Here is a 17,509-nt window from a genome sequence, read left to right on the forward strand (position 1 = left end):
CCCATTTGGAAAATGGGAATAGCATGCTAATCTGTTCCTTTGATAAGAACCTAGTTCTGCACTGTCTGCCTAGTATGCAAATATTCCAGGAAAGTCAGTACAAAATCTGCTGAAATCAAAATACCTGACTTAAGTGATAATCTATCAAGGTCTTGGTATAAGGTACAATATGGTGTGAATAAGGATGACAGAGTTAAATCTTAAATGAAGGCTATAGAAAGGCAAGACTTCATTAAGGCTAAAGAAAGAAAAGAAAAAAAAAGATGAGACAAAATAGGATCTTTGCTTTTGGAACCTGAAAGTTAAAAGAATACTCCAAAAAGCTTAAAAACATGTGGAAAAATATTAGCACTTTACATCATCCTTTAACATGCTTTTTTTTTTTCCTGAAATAACAAAGTAAATTGAGTACTTTGAGTAAAGAGTAAGAACCATTCATGATCTCCTACAATTCCCTTTTGTACCATCTGTGCTTCCAGCCTTTTTAACTCATGAATAGGAGATTGAAGTGCTAAACTAACTCTTCACTGAGAAAAAGAAGCATGTTAGCATGTTAAACAATGCTCTTTTCCCATTTAACATATATATCCCAATTATCTGCAAAATAGAACTTTCACTCTGTTAATTACATGTGCAATGACAATTCAGTTATTGACATGAAAGTGTACATAGTAATTGCACAGCAAACTCAAGTGGGTGCTTTCCAACCTTCTTCCTAAAAAGTCACAGATTTCTAAGCGTCATACATCTCTACTGTGAAAGTTATACACTTACATTTTAAAAACATGCCTGGGTTGTTTGTTTTTTTTTTTTTTTCCATTTTACTCTCCTGGTGTGTGTGCATCTTGATATGGAAATGTTCCACTTCTTGTAGAAGTTTGCAAAACACAAGCTCTGTTTTTGCCTCTCGGAACAGCCTGCTTTTGTTCCCAGATAACAGTATTGCTCTTTTTTAGCTCAGATACCAGATACTGGAGGGTGAGAAAAGAAATCCTCAGACATCCTGCCAAAGACTCTGCTGTACTTTGATTCTGCACAGCATCAGAGCACAAAAACACATGGAATGAGCATCTGTAGCTACTTGAGTGCTTGAGGTGAAACATTTTTTAAAAGCCAGGAGTATAACTTCTGGAGCTACTGGCATTTCAGCTTCCGACATACTGTTGAACACCACTACAAAGCAGAATTAAAATTTGAGATTGGTCTCCCAAGGTTCAGCTGGGAGTTAGCACTGTGGTTTGAAACAGCCACGACTCACACAGCAACAAAGCTGAAGTGGAAACTGCCAAAGGTAAATCTCTCCTATGGGATTTCTACCCAGCTTTCCTCATCCCAGAGTTGCCCTCTTGCTGAGTGAGAGCAGGACAATGAGACTATTGAGCAGTCTGTCCTGGTTTGGCACGCTATGGAAACCCTAATTCTCTCCTGGGAGAGGATCTCTGTAAGAGGAGAAGCTTCTATTAGCGTCTGTAATCAAGCGGTACAGCCGGAGAAACAAGCCGCCTCTTCAAGGAAGAGCCCTTCATCCTGTGTTTTACAGTGCTCAGCCCGGGCAGCTCCTCGCCAGTGAGGCCCCCATGCTGCCCCAATCATGCTGGAGAAGCTGGAGTCCTTAAATTAAGTTTAGTTGAGTTAAAGTGAGCAAAGCCTACTCTATCTGTGTGCACAGGAAACATTTTACCTACTAACAGAACCAATCACATTTTCCATATTCTCCTTTTTTTCCTTCCTGCCCTCGCTGTATTAAATCTAACAAAAATTGTTATGAAATACTTCTTAAGTGAAAAACACACCCTGCTGTGAAATCAAAGGACATTACTCGTAACAAATGTTTTGAAAAGCACTGACTCAGGCTCAGTGGCCAAATGTAAAAAAGGTCTGGGCTATTCGTCCAGCGTCGCTCCATCTGGCATTCAAACCCCATGCTGTTCCCAGCCCAGCTCTCCTGACTTCAGGCAGGGTACCGATCCGCTGCCTGCCAGAGACCAACAAAAAATATTCTTTCCCAAAATATCTGGCTTCAACAACATTGGATATTAAGTGGTTTCTTTGGTGGTTTTTTTTTTTTCACTCCATAACATCAAACATTGTCTACTAAGGAATGCAGAATGTCAGCCCGGCTGGAATAATGTGATTCAGAGGGTCGAATCCTTCTGCAGGAGAAGCATCCCTGTACTTTTGCATGAGCGTTTGAAAGCCCACAGGGAAAAACTGTGAGAGAGGGAAATAACAAAAAGAGAGTCTGTGAAGGGGGTTAGCCCTGCCAGATAATACACAGGCATGCTCAGGCCACAGCAAAAGGCCGTCAGTAACCACTGCCTGATTATGGAACTTCTCATTCATTGCTGCCTGTGATTCCATCTCTGGGGCTTGTCTTGCATCATCTTGTTTACGGTCCCCTTATTTGGACAAAGTCCCACATTCTTTCTCCTATATTAAAGGCAGGCATCACGTGGCTGGTGGTGGGACAGTTCACACCGGGAGTCTTTCTGGCCCTGACTCATAAGCCGCTTTGTATGTGGGTCTGATCACAGGGGTAGGCTGTTCCCCCAGGCAGGTTGGATGGTTTGTTGAGCCAAGTGGGTGCAAAGGCTTTGCTGAGCTCATCTTCATTATCTCCAGGCTCTGTTGGGTACACGGCCTTGCCTTATACAGCCCTTCCTCTCAAATCCAGCCTGAGTTATAACTAAAGAGCTCAGCGCCTTCAGATGCTGCAAAGAGGGATCTGAGGGAGGGCATCAATGCCGTCCTGACTTCAGATGTAACATTAGTCCACAGACCAAAGCAAATTTACCTCAACAATGGGTCACACAAGGATCCTAGATCTACGCCTCCCCCGGCACTACCAGCATCCAAGCTTGTGGCTTTGCCATTTGCCTTAGCCCACATATGCCTCCAAAATAGGTTCTCACTCATTCCTGCTGCCACAGATGCTGATATCAGGCTAGATTTGAAAATCATCTCCCCTAGTGTAAGGCAAGTCTCTTACTCTTGATGATGCTAAGTGGGTTACTCGGAAGGTACCATCTGTGGCTGCTGTGATGCAAACTGGGTTGCTATGGTGTTGACCTTCCTGATTATTTTTTCACACTTGTCAGACTTAACCATCTACCTAGAATTGGCACAGTAACATCAAAATCAACGGGAGTAAAGATAAAACCATTAAGGGACAAATATGAATTATTAATAAGCTCTTTGCAATGCCAGCATATGCCAACCAGATATATTAAATAAAAAGCTCAAGTTGCTTCAGCTTAAAAGCAGTTGGGTTTTGGGTTTGATTTTTTTTTTTTGCCAGTGTTATTACAAGCATTATAGTATAAACAACAAAGCACTGGAAAATAAACTCTAAAATGCTAATTGGAGTAGCCAGCTTTAGATGCCAGTGAAGAGGCTTTTCAGCTTCTTTCTTCAGGGAAGGAAGGCTAAAGAGGATCATGGTGTCTGTCCCATGCTGTCTTAATCTTTTCCTTCATTCTCTTTCCATAAATGTTGAACTGATGACTAATTTCAACCAACTTGACAGAAGACAGAGAGATGAGGTTCCCAGAAGTTCATAAGACAGAGACTGCTTACAGGAGAGAGACCTTGTAACGCCTCAAGTGATAGAAAGGTTGATTAACTCACCTTGTACTAGACCTCAGAGAATCCACAGATGACAGAGCCGTTAGAAGTGAAAGTGAAACCTGTTATCTCTCTCATTCCTGGAAGAACTTGTTTTTTCTTGAAGCAGAATCCCTATCATGTGGATCTTGACAAACATCTTTGTTAACATGTTTTAAATGGAGCTGTCAACCAGCTACAGATTTCTAAGCTGTGCATCCTTGTGTAGCAAAGCCATCTCAGTATTCAGTAGTCCACCCTTATGGCTGATCTCAGAAATCACATTGAAAAAAAATCATTTTCTAGGCCTTTACTAGTACATAAGTGAAAAACATGCTATGTGGTGTTACTGAATAGTGGGATTAATTCTGTCTCTTGCTACAGAGATTTTATTCTGCTTTCCCATGTCAGCTCCTTTATCATCTCTGCCCACCGCACAAATCAGAACAAGCCCCTGACTGCTGAGCCCTGGCCTCCAGTTTGGTAACTTGGGCATGGACCACTTATTCTTGTGGAAAAGACAGCCATAGTTTTGCAATGGTAACTAACTGAATTCCACCACTTGCAGCCATTTAAAGATAAAAGACTCTGTCTCATTTACTAGCCTTTCCAGGCCATCGGGCTTTCTGATTGGGAACAGAGCCACAGAAATAAACAGCCAAAAATTAACTCTCACACTATTAGCTCTTTCATTTCATCCTTATTAAGATATAGAAGAATTCATTTTGAAAACCTATGATGCAAAACCTCGTATTTCCTTGAGAGGTACAGATGTCTGAAAAAAAACCCCTTTTAATTAAAGTGCTCAAATACCAAAGGGCATCTTTCACTTTTGGTTTGTACAACCATCATAGATGCACATGTAGTGAACATAAAGTTGATGAATGAAAAATTGTGTCTGCCACTAACCTCTTGGATTTGCAAACTAGCAGTATTAGAAATTTTCTAGTACCTCCATCATGACACAGATTCACTGGAGTTCCCATGCTCCAAGGAAATACATTGATTTTGTGGAAAAGTGTTACTACGAGAGGACCAAGCAAGCTTATCTTTGCTTGCTGGCTACCTCCCTGGTTGTCCTGGTACTCATCACCTTGTATATCCCTCAATAATTAGTAGAAGTTCCGCTCCTTACACTGACCAGCTGGTGGTTCTTTATATGTCAGACTGGATTCTCTTATTTTAAATGCCTTCTTTGGAAAACTTTGCATTAGGTGGTTTGTTTTGGAGGTGCACGTTTTTCTAAGTGCTTTTTGCAGGTTGTATATTCTGTGCTTTGCAGCATCTGGAGTACAAGGGATTTATCCCAATTTCTCCAAAATCCCATTTCCCAGCCAAAGTGCTACAGAGTCCTTATACCTAACCATATGGGGGTCCCAGAAGAGTGTCAGCTCCCACCACTCTTTCCCTGGGACATGTTGCACCAGGCAGGGCAGATGGTGGGACAGAGGGCAGTACTACTCAGCCCTGGCAGCAGGAGGGTCGTGTAGTATTTGGTGGCTCAGATACCAGTGCCACTTAGTACATGCTAGTCTGAGAGCCTGCTGTGTCCTGCAGTCACAGCAGAAGAGATGGTGACAAGGTCCTCCCACTGGGACTGGGACAGCTCCTATTGCTCCCAGCAAGAACAAGGTGCAGTGGATGCGAACTAGGTATCTATATACAACACCATTCAATTATTATTATGCCCTGAATCTTGCAAAATCTTTCATTTTCTGTGTGACCTGCCCAGACACATCCTGACTCTGGACTATAACACACTTAGATATACTTGTTGGAGTGAGTCCAGAGGAGGGCCATGAAGATGATGAGAGGGCTGGAGCACCTCTCCTATGAGGACAGGCTGAGAGAGTTGGGGCTGTTCAGCCTGGAGAAGAGAAGGCTCCAGGAAGACTTCATAGCGGTCTTCCAGTACCTCAAGGGAGCCTACAGGAAAGATGGGGAGAAACTCTTTAGCAGGACCTGTTGTGACAGGACAAGGGTAATGGTTTCAAAATAGAGGGAGGTAGATTCAGATTCGATATAAAGGAAAAAATTCTTTACTGTGAGGCTGGTGAACACTGGAACAGGTTGCCCAGAGAAGTTGTGGATGCCCCATCCCTGGAAACATTCAAGGCCAGGTTGGATGAGGCTCTGAGCAACCTGATCTGGCTGGAGATGTCCCTGTTCCCTGCAGGGGGGTTGGACTAGATGGCCTTTACAGGTTCCTTCCAACTCTAACTATTTTATGATTCTATGTTTTGCCATTTCTTCTTGGTCCTTCCTCCCTTGTGCCACTTAAGTATTTCCCCCAGCCACAAGCAGTCGTGGATACAATTTCACCTCACTAAACCTCACCATGTCCAAGGGCAGAAGCTATTTTTTTACCAATTTACTTCTGGAAGTCAATCCACCTTAGAGCTGAAAGAGGGATAGCAAATCTGTTTATCCACCGCACGCCGACGGACAGTGTGTCAGTGTGAAAAGATGAAGCAAGTACACTGGTCAGAATTCACCTTGCTAAATACATGTCCCTGCTGGAGGCCATCACATTCAGGCTCAGATCTGTCAGGCGGCCCAGTTCTTCTGGGATCCCTACATCCTAAGTGATTGGGTTAGGTGGTGTGAACATTGAAAAGGTCCGAGCGCTGTATCCTCTATACGGTAAACCGCAAGTGCTAGTTGTCCATATGAGGCCATCTCTCACAGACACGTCACAGCCTGTACCCCACTGTGTGACCCCACTTCGTGGAAAAGAGGAGCTGTTCCAGTACAGGGAGCCCCAGGCTGGCAGAAAAGCTGGCACTGCTGCTGTGGCCGGGGTCGTGCTGCAAAGGACGTGGTCCTGGCTCCCTTAGGCAACTCCAGGAGCCAGATATGCACCCCAGCACGTTCCATCCTCACCCCTCTCCCCGCCCCAGCCCTCCTTCACTGCTGAGAAAAAAAAAGATGCTTGAGAGGGCTCATCGAAATGCAAATTTAACTGCTTCAAAATGAAAAGGAAAAGTCAGAGGGTATGCACAGGAAAAGGTCTGGGGGAGGGGGAAAGCAAACTGAATGCCTCTCATTGAAATGCAAAGTAGAGATTTTCCTTCTCGGGAAGAGCAAAAACGCCCTCTGGGTGATTTTTTTTTTTTTTAAAGGAGCAGGAGAGCAACCGGTAGCAAAACCTATGCTAGGTTGGTCCTGAGAAACAGTGCGAGTTAAATCATCCCTCTCGCATCCTTGCAAAATCAGCCCTGCCGCACAATACTTGCTGGTTTTGTCGTCACTGCTCGTTTTGAACACACGTGGCGGGGAAAGAAAAGCCTATCGAGATTTAATGAAAGCAGAAATTATGCAAACAGGAATTCATCCAAACTAGTACCAGCATGTCCTGTGCACATCTCATCATCACCGTCTGCCAGTGTTCCCCATTAGCTGTGGTCGTTCATCTCTTCAGCTGTCTGAGCTGTGCCGCTCCTTGGTGGCATGCAAAAACTGACAAATACAAAATCCTCCTGCATACGAAACCGACAAATGCAGAGGCCCTTGCTGCAGAACGCGTGGGTGGCTGCTTCACAGACAACCATTGTGCTGTCCTTAGAAGCTTTTTTAGTTTTGTCAGGCAAAAAAAAAAAGCGGATTAATCTTATTTTGAGTGGGCTCATCTTATTCAGCAAATGAGAAAAAAAAATGGGAAGGGGTATGACAGGCAGAAACAAAAGATGATTTGGCTTAGTCTGAACAAGAGAGATGCGCTGGTTCAACCAGCGGAGAGCCTTAGCTGGCAGAGGGAGCAGCTGGGGGGAAGATGTCTTGGAGAAAGCACTGAATTCAGCAGGAAAGGAGCCCGGTGAGAAATCGTCTGTATCGGCATGTGTGCCAGCAACGGAAGCACAACCCCTGTCGCTGGCTTTTTCAGCGCCATTTCTCGTAGAGCACTTGTACTTCTCTTTCGGACTCACTTGGTCTTCAGCCACCGCTGCCAGTGCACTAATTGGTGATACGTCTTCACAAATCAGCCTTACCTCCTGGTTCTTGTCCTCAAGGTTTTGTTTTACCATTGCCCTCACCACCCCTCTGGGCAGCACTGACATTACACAATTGCTTGTCCTGTTTCATCAGTGCTCTGCCCCAGCTAAAGAACAAAGAAAACAAGCTGTGTGTACAATGCTTTTTTGACTAATTAACAAACTAGTTCTTTTATTTTTTTTCATAGCCTCCTTTGTATTTTCCAGCCACCCAATTTCTGCTTCCACTGCATGCGTTTGCCTGTGTGTGTGCCAGCCCACACTTAATCTTTGTCCCATTCCTGTGACGGCACCATTGCTATCTTGCTATCTTGCAATGAGTGACAAAATCTGCTGATTCTTTCATTCCAGCTGGTTCTGATGACTGTGCATGTTAAACAATGCTACAGACTGCAGAAGGAATGAAGTCTGTTTTCCAAAATGTCTCTATCCTATGGATTCTTTAGTGTCTACAAAAAAAGCAAGTTCATTAACTTTCCACTTAGAAAGAAAGCATGAATAATTCTCTCCTCTGCTGGTCCTCTTTCTCTGAGTGTGTAGAAAGTTAGTGGTTTGGAGAACCCAGCTCCTCTCTTGTGTTGCTGAAACTGCCCGGGAGTTACTCAGTAGTTCTCAGGAGAGCAGTAGTTACACACAAGCAGAGCCTGTAAATATGATCAGGTTTAGTGCTGTGGTAACTTTTAGGAGGCAGGGCAGAAAATAAACCAAGCATCCTTAGAATTGTTAGAGAATTGTTAGAGAGAAGAATTGTTAGAGTTGGAAGGGACCTTTAAAGGTCATCTAGTCCAACCCCCCTCGCAAGAAGCAGGGACATCTCCAACCAGATCAGGTTGCTCAGAGCCCTGTCCAGCCTGGCCTTGAATGTTTCCAGGGATGGGGCATCTACCACCTCTCTGGGCAACCTGTTCCAGTGTTCTATCACCCTCATTGTAAAAAATTTTTTCCTAGTATCTAATCTAAATCTACCTCCCTTTATTTTAAAACCATTACCCCTTGTCCTATCACAACAGGCCCTACTGACAAGTTTCTCCCCGTCTTTCCTGTAAGTCCCTCTTTAGGTGTTGGAAGGCCACTATAAGGTCTCCCTGGAGCCTTCTCTTCTCCAGGCTGATCAGCCACATCTCTCTCAGCCTGTCCTCATAGGAGAGGTGCTCCAGCCCTCTCATCATCCTCGGAGAGGGGGAATAAAGTACGGGAACTTTGTGTCTCCCCAGCTCTGGTCCAGAGGGCTGACAAGAGGAGGTTGGTACCCTGCTCGCTTGCTGGAGGAGAGAGGGCTTTAGGCAAACAGCTTCAGCAATGGTTTTCTACTGACTCAAATAAGTACAGCACTTACACCCATCCTCTTAAGTGCTGGAGAAAAAGGTTATCTCCAGTGTGACTGGAGTCAACAAGCATAAAAAGCGCTGATGTTTCGGGGTAGGAGCCCTTGTTGACAAAGCAGAGAGGAATAGCTAAGCAAACTCATTACAGACTTTGGGGAAACACAAAGGCACTTCAGATTTTGTGTACAGAGTTACGACTTCTGGTAAAAATTTAAACTAACCTTTCTCCAGCTGTTTGCTTTCATAGAAAAACCTGAGAACATCTATGTGAAGAAGGAAACAGAAATTTCAATAAGAAAATTTAAAACAGATATAATTTTTTTAAACCCAACTTTCGTTTCTATAGAGGAAGAAACAAATCCAACTCCAGCAGGTCTATCTGGCAGGTGACTGAAGTGTATGGGGAAACTAAAACGTGATGAAATTACATGCTCTTTTTTTCCTCTGCTACACTCTTTTATGTATACTTTAGGCTCTCACTCTGCCCTGAAAAAGATGCAGTTACAAAAAAGACTGAGCCTATGCGAGGTTCCTGTGTGGCTGCAAATGTGGAACAACCTATTGAAAAGCAATGCCAATTGTAAGCACTTAATAATTGGGGTTACATATTTCTAGATTACTAATACCCTGTGGGTATCCTATTTTACTAACAGAATACATGAATAGACAGTGTTGTCTCCTAAACGCTGTTGATCACTATTATTCCTTCTTGGGATGCTGCTTTGAAATCCTTTCAGACTCTGAAGAGGAAGAGCGTGGCTTTCTGCAGTTGATTTTCTTTTGAATTTCCTTGCTTAAATGCCTCAGAGCTTGCTTCTGCTCCGATAGGCAGAATATCTAAATGAACTGCCCCTGGCAAAATGTAAATATCTGACATTCTCTTGGGGAGAAGTTATTTTAATAGTGAAAACAAGCAAATTCCTGTCTAAACAATACTGTAAGTGCTTTAAAGAAGAAAATACAAGTGTGACCAGATATTAAATGTTTTTTGTCTATTACAGAAATTTCTTTGTATTCATTTCAAAGAAAAGCTATAAGAAGCACTGCCAGGATTAGTATTTCCTGTCCACGTTGTCAGCTTCCAAGGATGGTCAAAAGACTGTTATTTCGGACAGCTTATGATGCCTGTGTCAGCCCTGACTACTCCGCAAGCAATCCCATTGAGGCAAATGGAATTAAATATGCAGCAAGACGCTACCCAAGGTAAAGAAGTTTAGAAGATCTTGAGACAACAAGCTGGCAGAAGGAGACCTTTACCCTTGAAAGGGGCCACATGAGCTGAGGAAGATGGATTTCCCTCCCAGAAGGGCTAGGTTCTGCAGGCAGTGGTATTGCTGGCTTGTGTTCATGAGCAGTTTAAAATGCCTGAGACGATCACCTCCCTTCATTCATAGTACCACAGCGGGGCTTTTGGTTTTGCTTAACAGTTACTTCCAAACATGTATTACTGGAGATGCTTTGTTAAGAAAGCATGTTTTGTGTTTTATACAACCTGTACTTACCTGTAGTGTAAATTTACTACAGAGTAGATATAGCCATGAGCTGGAAATTCTTCTACTGAGGAATAAACTTGGATTGAATGTGCCAGGTGCTTTCCATGCTGGAACTCCAGAACAGAAGTGAATGTGGCTGGTTTAGATCTGGGTTTTTGTATCAGAGTTCACTCAGAAGAAACTGTGGCCAGATGTGCCCAAGGTTTAACCACTGTCCTCTCCTACCGCTGATGCTGCTCCGGGGACTCCTTGCCAGGGTGTTGTTAGGACTTCAGCATTGTAAATTCCAATAAATGACAGATTTAGCAGGCAAACTCCATTCCTAAGCCACTGGTTGCTGGAAGTTAGGAGGACATACTAGAAGTAACTTCTCTCAATATTTGCTTCTTGTATTCCTTTTTTGCTACAACAGGGGTCAGGACACAGGACTAAATGACCCATTGGCCTGACCCAATACAGCAATCCTTAAAATTAATTCGGTGCAGCAGCCAGCTTATTTTCTGCAAGTCTCAAAATGCTTTGCAAGGAGCGCAGACGCAGAAGCATGTCTTGGTGAAGTGAAGGGATTTGCCAACAATCCCTGAGCAGACTGACTTCTAGCACTCAGGAAGAGTGCACAGATCTCCTTAGTTAATTTGTGGCATTTCTTTTTCTCTTCCATGGCTATTCCTAATTTGGCTCTCATAAATCCTCTACTTTATGATGTTGTTTGTGCTGTCTGCAAGCTGCTGTCTCAGTCGTTCTGGTAAGTTCCACACCCGTACAATCTCTAGCTTTATCTATGCTTTAATTCTATGATTACCACCCTTCTCTTCCCCTATTTATTTGTCTGTCTTGTTATAACATGAAATGCAAGGTAGATAATAACAGAGGCTGTCACTCACAGTGCTAATTATCCATTAAGCGTTTTGGAGGTCCTGATTTTTTGCTTCATGATAGCAGTGTCACTTTCCTTCTCATTTGGCAGCAAATCCAATAACATATAAATTATAAACCCCTGGGCCTTGACACAACCTTTACAACCCCTTTTATATTGTCTTTTGATACTGCCATCTCCCAGATGGCTAACCATATCCGGAGCCGTCTATTTGCTGTTGGCTTATATGTTTGCTGTAAAATGCTGTATTATCTCCATAAAAGAACTCAAGCTTCAACCATAAGTTTGTGCTTTTAGACCACAGAGTCTGTAAAACAATTTGATTTTGATTTTGGGTTTATGTTCTTCTGCACTTAATGGATGGACACAATTTAAAATATAAAAGCCGCATTTTCAGAGAGTATCTATATATGCTAAGAAAAATATTTGGAGCCAAGGGGAAAACTGAAGATCAGTCAGTGCTTGTGTAAGGTTTCTTGGGGTTTCTCAGGCTGAGAAGTGGTGACTTGGAAGACAGGGCCAAAGGGCACTTAAGTCTGGATACTATAGGTATCACTAAAGACAATGGAGCTTTCATATAGATTGCTGACACTGATTGAAAGAAGAATCTGTGCCATGGTCAGAAGAGTAACTGGATAATAGAAAAGACCATGAAAAGAAATTATCAGCTGAGATGTGATTTTTACAAATACTTTGGAGCTGGGTATACACAGCATTACCCTGACATGTAATTCAGGACAGAGTAGATTTCACTGAGAATAGGGCTGAAACATAACTTCAGAGGAGGCAACAGTGCTGAAGCAAATGGGCAGCCAAAATAGGCAGAGTAGAGAGAGACGCAATGTGCTGTGAGACACCATGGCATAATATTGCTTGCGCTATGATTGTGCCCGGAAATCTGAATCAGATTGTATGATTCCAGAGCATGAAAGGCCACACTAACTACTCAAAGCATTCCCCACCAAAACCTTTAAATTTCCATAAACGCAGTAACACTTTTTGTTCCAGTTGGAGTTTCCATTGATTTTCAGGCTGAAGCTGCAAGTAGAATATCATAGAATTGTAGGATCCTTAAGGTTGGAAAAGACCTCTAAGATCATCAAGTCCAGTCATCAACTTAGCATCAACAACCATGTCCACTAAACCATGTTCTGAAGTGCCATGTCTACACCTTTTTTGAACACCCCCAGGGATGGTGACTCCACCACTTCCTTGGGCAGCCTGTTCCAGTGCCTGCAAAAGATACCAATCAGGAGAATAAACATTACCCTGGCACTCCCTGAGCTGGCTAGCTAAAGAATTTATCCCTCCAGAGCACAAACCAGAAGATTGTCATAGAAGACAAATGCCAAGAAAGCCATCCAACTCTATGGCTCTGATCTTCGTTTTCCACCTGAAGGAAACCACAGATCAGTAGAAGCTGGCCCATCTCAGCTGTGGTTTCCAGTCTTCAGATCAGTTGGAAAGGGATCAGAGTAATTAGGAGACTCTGCACACTCAGAGTGGGAGTGGCAGCAACAAAGGGCTTACAAGAAACTCAGTTAGTAGGAAAGCACCCCTTATACCTGAAATAGGTGAGGGTTATACTAGCGTTAGTGAGGACAGTGTAATGTAAACATCAGAGATACAGACATAATTAGTTACATAATTAGACAAACTCAGTGGCTCCTGACACGTGTACTTCACAACTGCTTGTTTAAGAGATGTCGCTGTTACCTTGCTGTTTGAGATAGAAATAGCCATAACCTTCTGCAATATCAAATGCTACTGTATGAGCCCCTTTATCAGTGAAGAAGCACACTGGTCTAAATAGCATAAAACCCCCAGAATCAGGGCTCTGAGGCACTTAACAGCCAGAAGCACTTAGATTTTCTCTTTTTCTATTTCTGTGGAGACAGCACTAGTGTCATTTTGCATCCTGAAGTGCCATCAGTTCCCTAAGGGCTGGCCAACCCATTTTACAGAGCACTCTTTCCAGGAGTCTGCCGTGTCTCATTCCAACAGTAATTCAATCTGATTTCATTTTTTTTTTACATCCAATAATGAGATCAAGCCAGTTGTAAACCAGACTTCAAGCACATGAGCAGCAGAGGGAACCTGATCTGGAGATGGCGTTCCTAGACCTGCTCATTTTCCCTTGTTAGTTTGGGCACTGAATGTTGCTTAAATGGCACTGCCCTGCTGCTATAAATACACAGGCAGTCACTTGACCTTGGCAGTTGCTTTGGCTAAAATAATTCTCCTCTGAAGCTGGCAGGGGAACAATAGGAGCACATGCCTGTCGTTCCCTGCAGCCCGACGCTCAGCTGGAATGAATGACCTTCGCCTTGCTCTGAGGGTGCAGCTTCATGACTGGCTCACGCTGAGCTAAGAAGCGCTAGTACCGAAAGCAGTGGCCTCACCTCCTCCTTTTCCCCCGCATTACATGTCCCTACCCATTTTTCTTCTGTCACTGACCACACTGGAAATTAATCTTTTTCCTCCTCACCCCCAATGATTCAGCTCACTTTTAGAGCAAAGCAAAAATACACTTCTAGGATTCAATGCTTTTGCCCCCATAACATCTGGATTAGAACAGATGAACTGAAGTGACTTCTCTTTTTTTCCTTTCACTGTAAGGTGATTAGACAGATAGAAGTCTATGCTCTGTTTATCTAAAGGTGGATGAGACAAATCCCAATCCTTAAAGTGTGTATTCATCTCTCCTACATTTCCCCATTGAGAAGTTTTCTAAGCCAGCTGACCAGAACTCTTCACAATACTAGTGAAGGGTGTGCACCTCTACAAGCACTTCATCCTCTTAGCCTGCATTTTAGGATTAGTCAAATTGCCCTCAGGATCAAGTGTCAGGAGCTGATATTCTGCCACTAATGTCTGTAGAATCTGTGTTTTCTCCAATTAAATTCCCTAGGTCAACCAGGATGGCCTCGGCCACATCGTATTTCAGGATCGTGGTGTCAGCCTTATGTCAGTCATTCTTCAGTGAGGTGTTTTCCTTTGCCTATCATCCATCCATGGAAGCAAAGGTTGCCTAAGCTCAGTGTTTGCAGGCATTTTTCATGGCAAGAACAAGTGGAAGAGGGCCTGGCTCTTTCTGCATATTTTTCTGCATTCCTTGAATGGCTAACATCTTATAATTGATATTTAGATAATATTATAGTTCACAAATGATACATTAAAAGGCAACTGAGAAGCTGTCCAGAAGTCACAATGGTATTTTTTAGTCATGTTTTGGTTGATACAGCTTGTTTTATTTGTGGAGGTAATGAACTGTCCAAGGAACAGGACCTTGCTCCACAAGATGAGCCTCCACCAAGAGAACTGGCTGGCACACTTTCAGCCTAACTGCACTGCCAGATCTTTTCTAGCAATGATGAAGTCTTAGCACTGGCAGACCTAGAAGCAAAGAGTTAGTGCAAAGAGTAACAGCAACAAGCAATAGATGAAGATGATAATCCATGCTCACACAGCTCATTTGGTTGCTATTTAGAACTCATGACAGCAAACAATTACCTTGTACAAACAGGGACAGATGTCAAGTTCTTTTATTACGTGAAGCAACAATCAACGACGTGAGGCTGCAAATGCCCTCATAATGTACTTCCTATCATATGGCAAGACAATTTAATTATGTTTTGTACAATGACGAAACAACTAAAGAGAAAGTGGAGTGTAGCCACTTCTGTGTACGTATTTAATTTGAAAAGTAAACACCTCATCCCCAAGTGAATACAGCAGCTGCAATTATATTGAACATCATTTGTGTATTAATACAGGCAGATACAATACAATCTGAAATGCATTCAGCAGCATCATATATTCAATAATTTCAAATGTGTAAATGTGAGTGACTGTAACGTGCATCAGCTAGACTGAGGAAAAGTAAACAGTACGTTTAGGGCATCATGTAGTTTTAAGGGTTTTTAATTTTTTCCACTGCAAAACCACAGGAACAGATTATCAGAGTCAAGGGCCACTTGGGCCTCACAGCATAGCCTTTCTTCTCAGGATACCATTGCGTGTGATTTTAAAGGCAACAAGTTTTATTTTCACGCTTTGAAAAGTCCCTAGTTTGAAATACCCACATTACAGAAAATGTTTTAATGAGGTCAGCCTGGCATAGATAATTGAATACCTTCATGATCAAGTCACTCAAGGCTGACGGAGTGCTAAGCCACCATGCCTTCTCCAGGAACGGTCCCTATGTCACTGCACCTTGCCACCTGTCAGGACATATACTGTTCAGATGAAGTAAGCTGTGACTGAGGAGACTCCAGGAGCCTCCCCAGCATTCAGATATGCACTGACACATTGCATCTGCCACTAGTTCTCTGCCTCATGCCCATATAGCCAACACCGTTAAGGGTAGGATGCTCCTCCACATCACCTGATTGCTTTCCGCCAACGGCCATCAACAAATCTCTACCACCATGAGTACCCAGTGGGTTCAGTGCAGTGTGTCCTTCCTTGTACTTGGCTGTAACGATGGAGCCAAACATTCCTCAGTACTGGGAAACATGTTAAATAATGCTCACTGGAAGCTCAGCTGTGTTCACAGTATTTTCCACAAAGCTTCCTCTGTGAACTGCAGAGCAGTATGGGTCCAGAGTGCAATATGGCAAAGGTTAGTTAAGATATCAATGGAGACTTCCCAAAAAGGAGACCAGTCGATCAACCTTGACTCTTAACATCAACAATCTGCTTCAAAGGCAGGCTGGAAGCCTGTGACTGTACTAGAGAGTATGGGCAGAAGTAGTTTTCTATAAAACAGGCAAAAATGCGTTCAGTCTGTCTTCAGAACTATGATAATTTTAACAAGGTAGATTGTGGAATTATGTAAGTGAATGTCTAGGTGGAAGGGAGTGTGAGAGATGAATCTGTTTTTTAGCAAAATTCAGTGTAAGCAATGTCCAGATATGGGGGATTCAAACAGTACTGTACCTTTTCCAGGTACCACATGCATACGAGGAAACCTGGCATCGACTCCTAAAGAAGTAGTGAGTCCTGCAATTGTGGAACTACTTCAGAAGTCATTAAAGAGATTACATGTGTTTTGACATGAAGCACTACTGAAAAACTTACTGTAAAATAATACATTATACTATACAGCACCACTATGAAAATCTTTGTACCAAGATAAATCGCAGTGCCACACATCATTCTTCAGGCAGAAATGCTACTATATGTCATTACAGGGGGTGATTTCACTAATGTAAAAGGCTTTTCAGCATGAACATGGCCTTGTATTCATGTGTCTGGAGAGATGTTAGATTACAAAGCTGTATTCACTTACTCAGACATAAAATGAACAAAATCCATACACAAAAATCTCAGGACTACTAGATTTTCTGAACCGTTAACCGGTTCTAAGAAAGGAAATCATCCTTATTGTACAGAAATTCATCTACTGACAAAAAAATCACTGTTCATATGTCATATAGACTTTCAATTCTATATATTTCTGCTTTTGGAAGGCATTGGCTGAATGGTCCTTGTGGAAGACAGACTTCTATTTATCCCTGGACAGTGTACAAACTGGATAGTAACAAAGTAGGAAATGTTTCCAAATATTTATTTGATAATTTAAAGATGAAATTAAAAGAGATCTTTGATAAAAATGGCTTAGGATATTCTTTCCTTCTTTCTTTTTCCTTAAGATTATATTTAACCAAGATAATGACAGACATCCTGTGAGGCCTTCCCAAGAATTACACTGGTGCAGCGGGGAGAAGAGGGAAACATAGTCCAAGGATATGAAGACAGCATAAGAGGGAGGGAAGGTCCTTCCCAAGCCAGGTCCTTTGCTAGAGCCAGATGCGTGTATCATATAAGTACTGTATTGCACTATTTCTCTCTTATCACTCTGTTTAGCAGCTGTTGTTTCTCCTGAACTTTCTAATGAGCCAAAGCTATCAATGCAGTTTAGTTGTTACAAACTGAGTGCTATTACTTACATAATTGCAAAATTGTATAACCGTTTGTTTCCTCTGACATCGAAGAAATGTATTAAATGAAGTAATCACATTTCTCTATTGTGCCAAACACTGAAACGCAGACCCAACTCCACCATGATGCAGGTTTGCAGGAGGAAGTCCCATTTGTTCACTTGGCATGGCTCTCAGATATGCTTTCTTGCTCAGCTTCTGCATGTCTGTGTAAGTAGTTGGAGATATTGGGTGTACCTACTCACACAAGTGCCCCAAAACAGAGGGTAAATCA

This window comes from Chlamydotis macqueenii, chromosome 1 (genome assembly GCF_036417535.1).
Source record: "Chlamydotis macqueenii isolate bChlMac1 chromosome 1, bChlMac1.mat, whole genome shotgun sequence".
NCBI lineage: Eukaryota > Metazoa > Chordata > Aves > Otidiformes > Otididae > Chlamydotis > Chlamydotis macqueenii.